The sequence below is a fragment of the Trachurus japonicus genome, chromosome 22, assembly GCF_045865225.1.
Source record: "Trachurus japonicus isolate A0001 chromosome 22, Traja_1.0".
In the NCBI taxonomy this organism is placed as follows: Eukaryota; Metazoa; Chordata; class Actinopteri; order Carangiformes; family Carangidae; genus Trachurus; species Trachurus japonicus.
This window is the reverse complement of record NC_140928.1, coordinates 30066532-30082277: the sequence shown is the minus strand read 5'-3', so window position 1 is coordinate 30082277 and position 15746 is coordinate 30066532. Positions and strand designations below refer to the sequence as shown.

The following is a 15746-nucleotide window of genomic DNA, read 5'->3' as shown; positions in this document are numbered from 1 at the left end:
GACATACTATGCCCCCTTTTCCACAAATGAAAATAGTTCCCAGGTGTCTTAAAGACATGTCTGTGACATGCTTTGGTCAAAATCCCCCAAGGATCAAACATCACAGCTCTTTTCATCTCTAAACAGCCCTGTTCAGAACGGCTGCTTTCAGTGTCTGTCCCTTTAAATGCAAATGAACCACTGCTAGCCCCGCCCCTTCTACTGGTACCAGGTAGGGGTGGGGTTATGCAAATTTTAATCCTAGTCACATCATTGGAGACAACTGAGGGAAGAGCTCATAAAACCACATCGATTTCAACCAGGGGAGCCTGAACATTACTGATTTTTTTTTCTCAGTTCTCACATTTTGGGGACAGGAAGACAAACACCTAAATATATGTTAAAGAGCCTTCAAAAAGTGACATTTCCATAAAATGTCCCCTTTAAAGTGTACTGCTCTGCACATATGTGTGTGCATGGGACTGTTCTTCATGAGGACATATTGTGGATATTCTCCTCTTTTTGTCGTGCGTGCCAATGCACCTGCGGGTATATAGTCAATATATACTGTATGTGTTATATTTATATTTCTGTGTGTAAATATATGTAGACCTTGGGATCCACAGGACATGGTTGTCCTGTCTCTCCAGCCCCAAAGTAACAGTGCTTTTATGGATCTGGTCCTTAGACTTCCTACCTTTTTGTTATTTTGTGGGGAAAAACTAATCAGTGTTTCCCCCAGAAAATGTGTTAGTTAAGGTGGGGGGGGGTTAACAGGAAAGCGCTGCGGGAAACCCTGCTAATAATAATAGTGCAACAACAGAGAAGCAAAGCGCTCTCCTGGTGGACAGACTTTCACTGGATGTGTCCACAGGTCACAGTGATTCTGTCCTTACATGTAAAAGACTTGAACATTTCGTTCTCTCTGCCATTGTCACTAGAGTCTCTCTGTGTGTGTGTGTGTGTGTGTGTGTGTGTGTTGCCATAACCTGGTCCTAACCAGTCTCTTGCATTTTCATTTGTGCAAAGAAACTGGCCACTCTCCATTAAGAAAAGTTTATTTCCTGCTATGCGTTGAATTAAAACTGTCAGTCTGCCTTTAACTAATTGCTATTGTTTGGTTGTAATGAGCTGGAACCAGCTGAAACTGAATGAAGCTGCTGGGCTGGGTCATCAGTAAAACCTGGTAAACAATGCTCTTTCTCCGGCTTTAATTCTTGGATGTTCGGCAGTGTCGTCACAAAGGGCACGAATGGCTTCTCAAACATCAATCTCCGCCTTTAAACTTAGCGCTTGACCTCAACATCATTGTCCTCAGCCCTCCCTCTGTTCGCTGATTGGCCGCTGTTCGCTGATTGGCCGGTAGATTTTTCTGCAGGAGAAAAGCCACGAAAGCATTTCAATCCTAGGTGGAGTACTGAAGAGAAATGAAGATGGAGCGGAAGTACGAAGGTGGGCGGAGAACTGCTAATGTACGTTAGTTGGAGAGTGAAATTAGAAAAAAAGGTGCATCCCTGGGACATATGGATAGTGACCACAGTTACTGAAAACCCACCATAAGAAGTGTGTTGATGTGTTATAATGATGCAATAGCCCGTGGAGAGCTCTGCTGCAACGTGTAATGTACATTATGAAGCCAAATGCAAGTGAATGACAGAATAATGAACTCAGTCAACTTCTGTGAAAGGACAAACCATCACTGCTGCTACAGATGGTCTCTGTAGTTCTTTATCAGCATAAATGTTAATGGACTCAACATCTCCAGCTGAACATACAGTGTTTCTGAGCAGACATGGATGAGCCAAAGCTGAGAGCGAAGTCAGTGGTGTATCAAAATCAGAGGTGGGTAGAGTAGCCAAAAATGTTACTCAAGTAAGAGTATAGTTACTTTAGAATAATATTACTCAAGTAAAAGTAAAAAGTAGCCATCCAAATATTTACTTGAGTGAGAGTAAGAAAGTACTTGGTGAATAGGCCTGTAACGATACACCAAAATCACGATTCAATTCGTATCTCGATTTCTGACCCATGGTTCGATACACGATTCGATTCAATTCAAATTTTTTAAGGTTAAAAATAGAAGAGATTTTGGTAGCAAAATAGTCGACCAAGCACTGGTCGACCAAGGTCGACGGAGCGTTGGAATGGGTGTATCACGGTTCTGCCATTTCATTTCATTTCAAGGTTTGTGTCTGTCGCGGTTTTGGTTTCGACTCTGTACTGAGTAACTGCTGAGTAACCTCTGATGTATTAATTTAATGATCAGCGCATGAATGTAATCAAATACACAAAAATAGAAAATAGCAATGAACAAATTCAGATGTTGCCAAATAATAAGACTTAACAACTAAGACAATAAATGCAATTTTTTACAAAGTAACATAAAGTAAGGCTAATTCATCCACAATAACTTGCATACTTGCATACAGAGGTCTATGAAATGTCCCTAAACTCTGCCTCTGTTTATGGGCGCATAGAGTCACTCTATGCATGCATGCGTGTGTGTTACGCTTTGCATCGGACAGTTCACGCCTCCAAGTCGTCCATTAATTACTGATAAATGGACACTTAATTGGACATAATCTGTGACATACAAGGGTTGACGTCAACAGCCCGTTCACAGCCAGAACACATTTCCTGCTAACCACAGTGTGTTTCCTCAAATTTAAGGCGGAGCCTGTGTTTACCACAGAGATTTTGTGTGTGGTCATGTGACTGCCTGGCTCTGTCTGATTGGTAAGTGAAATGTCACCAGTGGCCACATTTGATAGGTGAAACACAGCTATGTGACAGAACCTCTGTTGGAAGTATCTTCGTTAAAACGTAAACAAACAGATCACGCATTGGACCGATAAGAGGAAGTAGCGAGAAGCGACTAGCGAGCGGAATGGATCAATGTAACGGAGTAAAGGTACTGCTTCCCAAGTAAGCAAAAAGTATGCTGCATTAACCCAACATCGATAATTCACCAACTTTCTACTCACCGTCATGCCAAGGAAGGGTTTTATTTGGAGAACTTTCAGAGTCATCAAAACGCTTAAGGAGTTCCAGGGGGGGTCCGGCTGGCAACAGATTTTCATATAATGGCGGCGGATAGGGTTCACTTTTGAATCATCCAAAAAACACACACTATGAAACATCCAGATACCTCCATACTGCTCATCTGTACTGACCCAAGTGTCCTGAAGCTGCCACATGGAAAAGTTGTTGTTTTTAGTAGTAAAAGTAGCAATATTCGCCGCCCCCCCCCGTCGGACGATCGCCGTCATTCATCTCCATTCATCTCCGCATCCTGTCACACACATAGGCTACACACCACAGAGACATAACAGCAGCGCGTGGTGAAAGCGAAACTTAATACGGCGCGCCCCCCCTCCCCCCCCCCTTAAGTAACATATTTTCTGGGGGAAACACTGCATGGTTTGCAACGACGAAGAAACGTCTCGCGCATCTCGCACATCTGGATGTTTCATAGTGTGTGTTTTGGACGATTCAAAAGTGAACTCTATCCGCTGCCATTATATGAAAATCTGTTGCCAGCCGGACCCCCCCTGGAACTCCTAAAGCGTTTTGATAACTCTGAAAGTTCTCCAAACCCTTCCTTGGCATGATGGTGAGTAGAAAATTGGTGAGTTATTGATTTTGGGTGAAGTATCCCTTTAAAACTACTCTTACAAGTACAGTTTATCCAAAAGCAGGGGTGCCCAAATTCTTCTCAGTGAAGGGCCAAAAACGAATCGGGGTGGAGGGTCACGGGCCAAAATTAAACATTCAAATTAAATATGCCTATAACATATGTTAATTGTGCAAAATAAACACTCATACAAATTATTTTTTAAATAACACTATTGATTATTGTGTTTCACTGTTAAACAGGGCTCCAGACTGCCCCTAAATGGGGGCATTTTGCCCCAAAAATTTGGGACAGTGCAAGTAAATTTTTCATCTACTTGTGCACATGTGCAACCAGTACATTTGCCTGTCTTTTGTTTTGTAACGCTGGTGAAACATGAAAGGGGGGACTCAAAAAATCTGATGTTTGTAATTACAGGTGATGTGTGTGAGTATTGTGAATACTTGCCCTGCAAATCAATTTACAAGTGTGTTCCCCTAAATTTCCTGCTTGCTCTCCTAAAATTTTAAGTTCGGGGCCACTGTGCTCCTAGTGAAAAATGTTAGTCTGGAGCCCTGCTGTTAAAACAAAGCAAAGTTACTGGTAGTCTGGTAGAGAATTTTCTGCTACTTGTGTCGTCCACAGAAAAGCACAGTAGCATCATGTGAATTTGTTGCCATTGCCCAGTCAGCTAATGCCCAGTCTCCTGCTCCTCTCACCCACACACAGCACCCTGTGTTGGGGGCTGCACGGCCGGCAAGCCCCCAACACCCCCACCCTCTCCCCTCCCCTCCCCTCCTCTCCTCTCCACAGCTCGCCGGAGCTCTGGAGAAAGTTCTAAAGCTCCCGGTGACGGTAACAGCATGGTACCAACAGCGGCGACGGTAACGTTACCGGCAATGATGACCACGACGGCAACAGCCCCGTCGGCACCGTTGCCGTCGTCGTTGCTGCTACGGGTGTCGGTGCCGTCACCTTTCCCGATGCTAAAGCTCTCTGGAGCTCGGAGCTCTGGGGGGGAGGCTGCTGGACACTTGTGTGTTTACTTCCTGTCTCTTCTTCTATGAACACTCCCAGCACGTTAACCACAACACTGGTGACAGACTCCACCTAGTGGTCAGAGTCGTACATGCAACATACATCACAGTGGGAAAAAAATAGAAATTTCAAAAATAAAAAATTCGAGCATTGGCAGCGGGCCAAAAATAATCGGCCGCGGGCCAACTCAAGCAAATGTAACAGAGTTACTGTAGCGTGTTACTACCCACCTCTGATCAAACCAGAGGAAAAGAAATCCATTGATGGTTCCCATAGTTCTGTATGTGCTCAACCTCTTCAGGTCGTCTTGCTCTGCTCACAGTGACTCATGCTCTGATGACCTTAAGCTGTATTTATCTGTATTCCACATCCTGCAGGCTCTGAGAGTTTGGTCAGACTTGTTGTGTACCAACACAAAGCCCTGACAACACACACACACACACACACACACACACACACACACACACACACACACACACACACACACACACACACACACACACATACCCATGTCATTCTCTTTACTGGATGTATTTTGCTAGAGAAGCTACCACAGCCATGTTTGGAGATCCTGGTTCACTGCTGCTCTCAACCAAGTGAGGAGCCAGCCATGTTCTTGTTTAACTAAGAATGACTCACACACGCCTGAGAGTCCTTGGCAAGCCCGGTTGGGCATGTGTCAAAAAGCCAAATGACTTCCCCGACTGGGGAGGGAGAGAGAATGAGAGGAGAGGTCCACACATGGCATTCAGATGCTGGTGGAAATGGGCAGCAGCCAGGTTCGCTCGTCATCGTGGCTCAGACAAGAATTCACAGACACCTCTGCTGAAATTTTCCTTGCAGCTGTTGTCCCCATTTTGTTTGCCATGTGAACGCACACAAGTATTCAAAACTTAACAAATGGGAAATGCCACATTTGCAGAGAAGCACGTCAGCCACAGAGCCAGACATTTTCAGTCAGTAATTCCCTGAACAGTAAGTCAGTTTATACATCAGGACAACAGTTTGACAGGTTGGCTACAGACTGTTGCATCACATGGATGCAGGCAGCACAACAGTTAGCACCTGCAACCGTCTGCCAGCAGTGCACCAAGTCACCAATCTGTCTTTGTCTGTAAAACCAGCACAAATTAAATGTGTCATGTTTATTGGACGACCTTCTGTTTTTGATATTGGTACTAGATATATTGGTCTGTGAGGTGGTTTGCTCTGTGGTATCACCTAAAATCTGATGCAGTCTGACTAAAAACTATACATATAAGGGGAATTATGCAGGATTTTTAGCTTACTATGCTACATTTTTACCTTAAAGGGATAGTTCAGCTTTTTTGAAGTGGGGTTGTATGAGCTACAAATGCCCATTAAGTACACTAGATGCAGTAGAAAGGTCTCTGCTCCCCCCCACTGAGAAACACCGGCGCATCGCACTACACCGAGGCAGTACACTGTTGTCGATGGAGGACAATTAATCAGTGTATTTTCACCACCTACGAGAAATCAAAATAATACACCAGTTCAACAGTACAATATACAGTAGGAAAAAAAGTAAAACTCACTCAGTATTCCTCAGTACTCCTCCACACAGGCAGGCTCCGTGACGTGCTGTATCACTCCACCTCTTCCACATACTGCTGATCCAAACAGCTGATAGGCGGAGTGATACAGCACGACCAGCTGATGCGTTGTAAATGTTTTCTTTAGATTGTCCTCTTGAACAGATGTATTATTTTGAGACGGGACTTTTCGTAGGCGGTGAAAATACTCACTACAACAGTGTACTTACTGCCTGTGTCTTGGTGCAGCGCAATGCACCGTTGTTTCTCAGTGGGGGGGGGGGGAGCAGAGACCTCAAATAAGCTGAACTATCCCTTTAAAAGGAAATTAATGAGAACAACAGTTCTGTTGTTGAACTACTTGAAGGATGCACTATGACTTCCTGTTTGTGTTGAGCCCTATTTACCATTTCAACACTGTTCTCTACTTCATGTAGCTGCTGCTCTGATCAGGTTGAGAAGTTGCTGAAACACAGTGGAGCTTACATACAAGAAAGTCTGATGGGAAACAGTTTTTTAGTGAACTTACTGTTTGTCCGTGGTTCTGTTTTTTTCTTCTATCGTGGTATCAAATGAGTATTGAGAATCACTGAATGTCACTGGTATTGGTATCGACTACTGAATGATATATATTATTGGCTGGAGAGGTAGGGAGGTAGGGAGCAGGTCCCTGTCTCAATACGATACTTCTCTCATCCACCTATTGTGTCATCAGCTCACTGAGAGGAAGCTCGCACACTGATTCTCAAGCTGCAGTGGCTGCTGGGTAAACCAAATTAAACACAAAAGGTCTCATTTTCCCTCTGTGCAGTTTATTATTAAGGCCTTTCTTTGCTGAGTATTTTTTCCTGTTCCCTCAGCCCAGGCGCTGTGCCTAAGTCTTCTAAAGTTTGGGAAAACCCTGTTAAAATCTGTACAAAGCAATAACAGCTCTCATTTAGAATTACCAGTGGTATCTTGGCCTCTAACACTGTGTATTGATTAAATCCTGTTGTACAAAGTCAAAATTATTTGTAAATGAAGTCAGTGGACATATAAAGGACCTTAGTGAATAGCTCTCCAAGTGGAATAATTGAAACTGGATGTTAGAACAGAACGCCGTCTTAAATCCCACTGTTGTGATTGACATGTGGTTGTGTCATTGTGTATGGACACACACAGGGTCCGTGCCAAACCTCCGAGGTGTCTTGCTGACGGGGGCCCATGGTTGTATGACAGCTTACTTAAACATCGATCTGACAGCGTTGCGAAGGTTACCGCACAATGTTGCTAATCATGGCTTGAAACAAAAATTTAGGCCTACCTCAGAGTTAAAAAAGGAGTGAACACACACAGAGCTCCCTGGATGCTTTTGGCAGGTGAAGCCTTACATTGAAACAAGCATGCTCTGATTGATCAGCATCTTATCATGAATAGCCATTTTCTTGTAAAAAGAAAATAGGGCTGCACAGTAGCTCTTTCCACCTTAATACACCTGAGGTTAAGAAAGGCTACGGTGTAGTGAGTAAACATTTAAAGCAGAAGTAAGCGATCCGGTCATTTTGGCTAATGCTGCGTTCCAGGCAGGCTTTTGAAACCGTAAATTACAGCTTCAAGTCACGACTTACGACTTTGTAGCGTTCCAGGCAACCCGCAACTCGCGTTTCTCCGTCCTGTTGCCTGTGAAAGTGCACTATAACAGCCACTCGTAACTTCCGACCCGTGAACTCATACCAGATCGAACTGGTACGACTTAACAGGTCGGAAAAACACGAGTTACGAGTTGCCTTGAACACACCATAACGTCTTGTCAGCCGATGGAGTTAGCAGCCCCCGCCCTCGTCACGGATCTATTGGTCCTCGTCCCTACGTCACCACATTCAAGCACATCCCTTGGCTGCACACACAGCCCTTCATGCCGTTCTCTCTCCTCATTGGATAAAACTTGTAGGATACGAGAAAAGTTTTCTCCTCGGCTCAGAGCAGAGTAGAGTGACTGAGAGACCCGTGTTTCGGTCCAAACACTCTATGTAAGTGATTGCTGTGTGAAGATATAACTATTTAAGACTTATATTAACACAAAAATACCGCTTACTTCTGCTTTAACATTATAGCTTTGCTTGTGACCTAACAATTTTTTTTTTCACTACTGATGTATTCACAACAAAAACAAGAACAACATTTATTATTGTTTCAAATGTTCAGAGGGCAAATGGACTGAAAATGAGCAAGGCAATGTTGGCTGATTATAATTGGCTCTAGTAATCTGCAAAAAATGTCATAATCAGATTTATGTGTATTTTGGCTGATAATTATTGGCCAATATCGGGACGATAATTACCGATTGTGCATCCCTAAAAAAAATGTAATCTATATCAGCATCAATACTAGTCTTTGATCAAATCAAATCAATCCCCTGTGGTTAATTCTGAAACAGAAAGAAGCGCTGCACTCCACCAAAGTGTGTGAAACTGATGCAAAACACGGTGGGTTTGTCCGTCGATAGTGGATCTGATGTTGGAACCAACCAGACATCAACAGAAGTGAAAGCCACCATCTTATTGTGGTGTTGTTCAAGTTCAAGTGCATTTGTTTACAATAATGCCGGTGAGAAATCAATCCATGGAGCAGTGGATAACGTTATTTATCACATACGATGTTGCAGTGTGTATGTAGTCTTACATGTCATAAACAAGAGATTACGGGTTACAGGGCGTTTGTGTGGCGGTGCCGCAGAGACGAGAGCTGGGACACTGGGTCGGAGGCTCTGATACGCTAGGTGGAAGGCAGAGAGCCTCCATTCTCCCTGGAACTACAAGTCATTATTTGTATTTGTACCCGCTTCCCAGCTCAACACAACGGCCCTCCGACTCGTTACAGCATACACTGGAGGCTCCCGTTGTTGGTGACAGCCAGGTTTTGGACCACTGACTGTATTTCCTTTTCTTCACAATCCTGACAACTGCTGCTGCTGCTGTCAGGGGCAGGAGGCTACACAGTTGAGCCTGAGAGGAGGGGCCCAGTTTGAATGTGTTGTTTACAAACTGCAACCAACAAACCTTCAGACTCTACCTTAAACATATTTGATATTTGGGTGATTGCCATCTGGCCCCCAAAATGTGAGAATTGACAAAAAAAAATCTGTAATTTTCAGGCTCCCTCGGTTGAAATCCATGTGGTTTTACGAGCTGTTCCCTCAGTTGTCATCCACTGATGTCATTAGCTTTCGACTTTTTGACATGGGGCATAATATGTCTCCTTCCAATCAGTCGTACACAGTGCTGTCCGACATCTACTGCACACGCTGCTGCTGTGTTTGTACAGAACACAGCATAATACAGCATAACCAATGACCAGGCTGTTGTTGGGCGTACTGGAGCACGCTCAACTTGGGTGTGACATCATTCCCAGCGCTGACATTTGGCATCTGAGGTAAATGGGACATAGCGTAGCTCCTGTGTGTGTGTGTGGGGGGAGTTCCTCTGTCCCTAAATCACCTCGGTGCTCACTGGACCTGCAGCTTCATTTCAGACACAGTGTGCCCAAAACACTGCAGCAGATAGTCAGCATTGTCTGGTCTAAATAGGTCATCCTAATTATCTTGTGAGACTTGTAAGGCTTGGGCTCGGGTTATGCCAGAAACCAGCAGTACCAACCAAGTAGATATAAAGTACCAAAACGTTCTCTAGGTGTAAATCAGAAACATTGCATCCGTACCTGTTGACTCGGTCCACATGAACACAGCGTGCTCCGATGCAGGCCTGCCATCCTTGTGTGGGCAAATGACAAATGCCTTCGTTTTCCAAAAAAAAAGAAATGAAATGATCCTTTGTTCCACTCTCACTGTATTAGTCTTATTGTTGTCAAGTTCCCATGGCTCCTTCATTACTGAGCCGGGGAGGCTGTTCACTTCCAGGCTTTCTGCTCAGCCCCAGAATAGTCTCTCAGCTCCTGCGGGGCTGTTAGACTCACTGTTTTATAGCTCCAACTGGCCAGGTGCCATCACACACACACACACACAAAAAGATTAACAGGAGTTAACAGACTCATTTAATAACTCGTGTAATAAATATAATCAAATGCTCTCCCATTTGCACTCATTTTTAGTTACAACTACATGAAGTGTTTGCTGAAGAATGTCTTGTTTACTAACTGTTCTCCTCTTGCTTCTTCCTGTATTTTCCCCCTGGGGAATGACTCATTCTTGTCCCCTGCTCTTCTCATGTACAATAAACTATCACAAAGCAGCTTCACAGACTGTCTCTCTCCTCTGATACAATGTAGCCATCACTTCCTGTTTCATTGAAATGAAATGCAGATTCTTGCTTTCATTCTTTACAGTAGAACAGTGGCTGTCAATCATGCCAATCAGCTTTTAATGCTCCGAGTGGGGGGTGACGTGTGGTCACAGTGAGACTCATGGCTGTCTCCGGGTTACGATGGACTGGTGATGATGTCATCAGCTCCCGTCGACACCCCGCTGCCACAGACGGCACCCTCATCTGCTCAGCTTACTTAACCTCCTCTGCAAATAAAGTCATCTCAGCTGTGTCAATGAGACACATACACACACACAGCCAAAACAGTTAACAAACTCATTTGAGAGAGCGCATCCTGTATGGGCTCTGGACCTTATGCTAAAGATTGATGGTTCGACTCCCGACTGGGACGATCAGTTTCTGCATAGGTCTATTCCCTCAGGCTCTCTCCTTGTTTTCTGTCAAATCTCTGCTGTCCTATCCAGTAAAGGGAAAAATGTCTGAAAAAAAATTAAACTTCACTTAATCAATATCGTAAATGATTATTTATTTTCATATCATATCTTTTACTGTGTTTTTAATGTTATTGTAGTGTGTAATGATATAAGAGGAGGCAAAATTCATGAACCATCAACACTTCACAAGAACCCATAGGAGGCTCAGGAGGTAGACGGTCAGTGGTTCAATTCCGTGCTCCTCCAGTCTGCAGGTCAACGTGTCCCTGGGCAAGACACCGAACCCACACTTGCCCATGATGTAGCCAGATTTCTGACTAAGATGATGCAGCATCATGGTATCCAAGGTGACCCCTTATAGTATGTTCTTGAAATGACAAGAAAGGAAAACAAGGTTATGGACTCATACTTGCAGTTAATGAACATCAACAGTGACCGCAAAGACATGATTGTGAAAATAGACTCTAATGAGGAAACAAGATACAGGACCAACCAAGTCATCAGCCCAGACATGTCTATCCGCCCCCTTTACTCCAGTAAAGGGGGCGTTCCAGTTGTCTTCTCACAGTCTGCATGTAGAAGTATCAAGGTGGAGCCCTACACCTACGTGTGTCACTGTAACATGAGCGTACAAAATGAGGAACATTTGCTCTTGTGCCGTCACACAAAGGACATCTGTGCAAAATTCGGACATGACTTCACAGAGCTCCAACAACTCCAAAACATGTGCTATTAAATAATAATGGAATGTTATGAGACAGAGTTGTTTTCAAGGCAAATGCGTGGCTGGAACTTCATTCCAGAAGTAGTTCCGAGTATTTGCGTCATGTGTTGTATAGTTACACAATTATACGTTATTATTTCATAGCGTGGTGAATGTGCAGGTCAGAACTTCTCCAGTGCGTTTATGAGTTTTTGGAGTGTGTATTTGATGGGGGAAACGTGGAAATACCATATGCCTCCTGTAGCATTAGCTGAGCAGCTCGCATCTCTGCCCCGCTGATCGAAAAATAGCTTGCGCTGACAATTAAAGGTAACGAACCTACGGCTATGACTATAGGGATTATGGCAATGGTCAAATTTGCCAAAATTTGACATATCCCTTTATAGAGGGTATGCACATGACGTCACGGTACTCGGAAGTCGCTGTGGAACGTCCACTGAGTGGCAAAAAGACGAGTGGCAGAGCCGCCAAAGTTCAAAAACGAGCAAGTAACGAAGCGATTTTCTCCGAGCCCACACAAGTCTGACATGTCTAGCTTTGCCAGCATGTAAAGCATGCATGACCTAACAGAGCTGCTAAAAATCTTGAGGATACGTCTCACTTTGACCGAGTTACATTCAAGAACCTGTTCTCAATGACGGAAAGTAAATTCACAGGAGCGGTCATTTTTTTCGATCGATCAGCTGTGTTTACCGTTTCAGGTGTCGTAGTTATGATGTTTAGACAGATAAATTAGTCCTCTAACACATCCTTTTGACTGGTCAGAGTTTTTCAGAATAAAAGCAGCTCGTGTTTTAGTGTCGGGAGTCACTGTCAGGACGACAGTAACAGCTGTAATCTCGTCCCTCTGCACATTAACAGTGAGCCTGTCAGTCACTCTGCAGGTGCCGCGGTCACACTGCGTGTTACAGGAAGTGTCCGTGGAGCAGACGGTTTTGGGGAGCTGGTTGTCGATTCTTTTTGACATCAATTTGTTTTCATATAAGATATTTTATCCAGTTTATGAGTCCATCGCTATCCGCCAGCACGTTGAGGAACGCTTGTTTTGCCACTCAGTCCGATCGAACGGGGCGTTGCCGAGGGCAACGTGACGTAAACGCATACCCTCTATATTAACTAACTTACTAACTACCATCGGCGTGTGAATGGTTAGACACTATGTGCAAGATTCTACAAAAAGCGCAGTTTGAATGTGTGTGAATGTGTTCAACATGTGGTCCTAGAGACTAGAAAAACTGTATAAGTCCATTACCATATGAGGTATGTATGTGTGTGTGTGATGTGGTCGTTTCTGGCTGCATTGATATTTGGTTCAAATTTGAATCTGCATCGGTGCATCCACCTGTTGGCTGTGTGGGTGAGGGGGATCCTGCTGGAGCCACTTGAAGCTTTGAAACACAATCCTCAGCAGGAATCAGTACCACTGCCCTCACACACACCGGGTGCTGCCTGAACCAGCACATAGCCCTGCTCCCCTCCTCCCCTCCTCCTCCCAGTTTGCCTTCATCCTACAGAGCTGGAGGCAGGCAGCAGGCAGGCGGAGGAGCTGTGCTGCAGCATGTCTGGGCAGTGTGCTCTGCACCGTGGGTCTGCTGCCTGGAGAGACATGTTTTCCAGCCTCTTCACCCAGCAGTGATCCCTGTGAAGACAGTGCACTTTCTTAGTCTTCCAAATACAACAATCACATCAATGCTCAGCTCTGTTGTTTATACTTCCTAATTTCTGAGGTATCGTTTGGGTCCAAGCTAACAGTTAATTCCAAACTGTGAATGGCAGTGTTCCAGTCTTTTAGCTCAGGCTCCTCCCATTTACCGTCTTTGATTGAATTATTCACCCTCATGCTTTGCACTGGTTTTGAAGAAGGCTAAGCAAATACAGATTTACTTACCCATTTGACTTGATGAAGTTTCTCACATATTTAGGAGGTGCCAGAAACAACAGTACCACCACAGCTGAAGGATGTCGCTCACAAAGCACATGACTTTCAGAAACTCTCTGAGTGGATTCTTGCACGAAGTCTCCTCAGCCTATACAAAAGGAAGTCAGCATATGAAAAAGCTGGACTCTGATTGGATCCATATGTAAAGGCTTTTGCTGAGTGAATGACCCATAAACATTTCACTGGCTATGAAATCAATTTATTTTTTTTGTTTGTTTTTATATTTGGCTAACATTTCACAGAGAAAGTATAGCTTTATGGTTCTTTGCCTGGTGTGACAAGATGATTGCTAAGTTAATAGTTTAACAGAGAGAGAGAGAGTGAACACAACGGCCGCTCTGCTTTTCCCCCAAGAAAAAACATCAACAACTGATCTCTAAATTCTCATCACTTTGGTGCGTAATCAGTGAGGTATGTTAAAGGGGACATATTATGGAAATATCACTTTTTGAGGCCTCTTTGGTTGTTTGCCTTCTGGCCCCCCAAAATGTGAGAATGTGAGCTGATCACTCTGTTTTCTGGCAATGATGAACTAGTTTTCGAATTTGCATACCACCCCTATCTGGTACCAGTAGAAGGGGCGGGGCTAGCAGTGGTTCATTTACATTTAAAGGGACAGACACTGAAAGCAGCCATTCTGAACAGGGCTGTTTAGAGAGGATGAAAAGAGCTGTGATGTTTGATCCTTGAGGTATTTTGACCAAAGCATGTCACAGACATTTCTTTAAGACACCTGGGAACTATTTTAATTTGTAGAAAAGTGGCAGAATATGTCTCCTTTAAGTCGTGTGATCCAATCTCACAGTGTTTGCTTTGTAAGGTAATGGCTAAGAAGAATGCTGGTGGACCATCCAGGCTGTTGCTGTAGGAGTCTGTCTGGAGGAGGTGCTGCACACAGCCTGCACTTCTTTAGTTTCTATGGATGGAGTAACTCATAAAGACAATCATTTGTTAGAGGGTGTGTAAGTACTTGCAGAACTTATTGTACTAAAATAAACTAATCAAACGACTCAGCTGAAGGTCAGATGACTGAGAGCCGAAGTTCCACAAACATAACATCACTGTTCAGATGAGATGCTCTGATTTCAGATTACACACCGCGGCCGGTGACGCACAAGGTTAATTGCAGCCTTAGAGTCTTAAGCTTGTCACTTTCTGCCTCTTTCGAGGCATTGCTAAAACCAAAGAGTGATTAGTGTCTCTCAGTTTATATAATCGTCACACAGGAGACACACTGCGACCTGCTGAGTCCTGCAACTTAGCCCTGTGGTTGTTATCTCTGAGGCAAACGTTATATAAATCTGTTCTCATGATTAAAGCTCCACAAAGACATTCTTGTGAAGTGACTAATGTGTCCAATCATCCTTCAGGTTTTTGTTGTTGTTGTTGGCTTTGTTGTGGTCTTCAGTTCATGCTAATCTGTCCTGTTTGCTTCATATTAAAGGTCCCATGCTTCACAATCCTCAGATCTTTTATTAGAATATTTGATATCCTTAAAAAGAGATATTTGTGGTTTCAAGAACAAGACAACATTTCAGTGTAGTGTTACATCCCCTCTGTGGGGCTTAACTGTGGAGCTCAAGTAACAACTTGTCAGTCAGCCAATCAGAAGAGAGGAGGCTGAGCTTGTCGTTTGAATGATCTATTAAGACTAGTAGATTTGTGGGTTCTGGTGATGCTTTGTGACATCATGAAGTCACAGAAGTCCTGTCAGCTGGTTTTAAAGGGGACATATTATGGAAATATCACTTTTTGAAGACTAACATAATATTAAAGGAGAATTCTGTTTTTTTTTTTTTTTTTTTTTTAAAGTATATTTTTCGGCTTTTTGCCTTTATTTGATAGTGATGTTTTTTGACACCTGGACCTTATTTATAGTGTAATTATGCTCATATACTCACACAGACATTTGTAGTGCAGCTTGGAGTCCTTCAGACGTTATTTAGATCCAACCGATCATGACCGCAGCACACGGGGGCCACGGCAATGCAGCCTCTACATAGGACATTATCTGCCGCGAAACTCGCTCATTTCCCCTACATTTTGTCATGAATGGCCAGTGTTATCATCATGTCAGCTATGAGCTCAGCTACCTTGTTGTCGTCACCCGGGGATGACGTCATAGATGGATTTTGGGGGATTTTGACCAAAGCATGTCACAGACATGTCTTTAAGACACCTGGGAACTATTTTAATTTGTGGAAAAG

General features: G+C 43.8%; 1 protein-coding gene across 2 annotated transcripts in view; it reads left to right on the top strand.

The window, feature by feature from the left end:
- Positions 1-15746, top strand: part of pxdn (peroxidasin) — a 71255-nt gene that overhangs the window by 4006 nt on the left and 51503 nt on the right. The window lies entirely within an intron of this gene.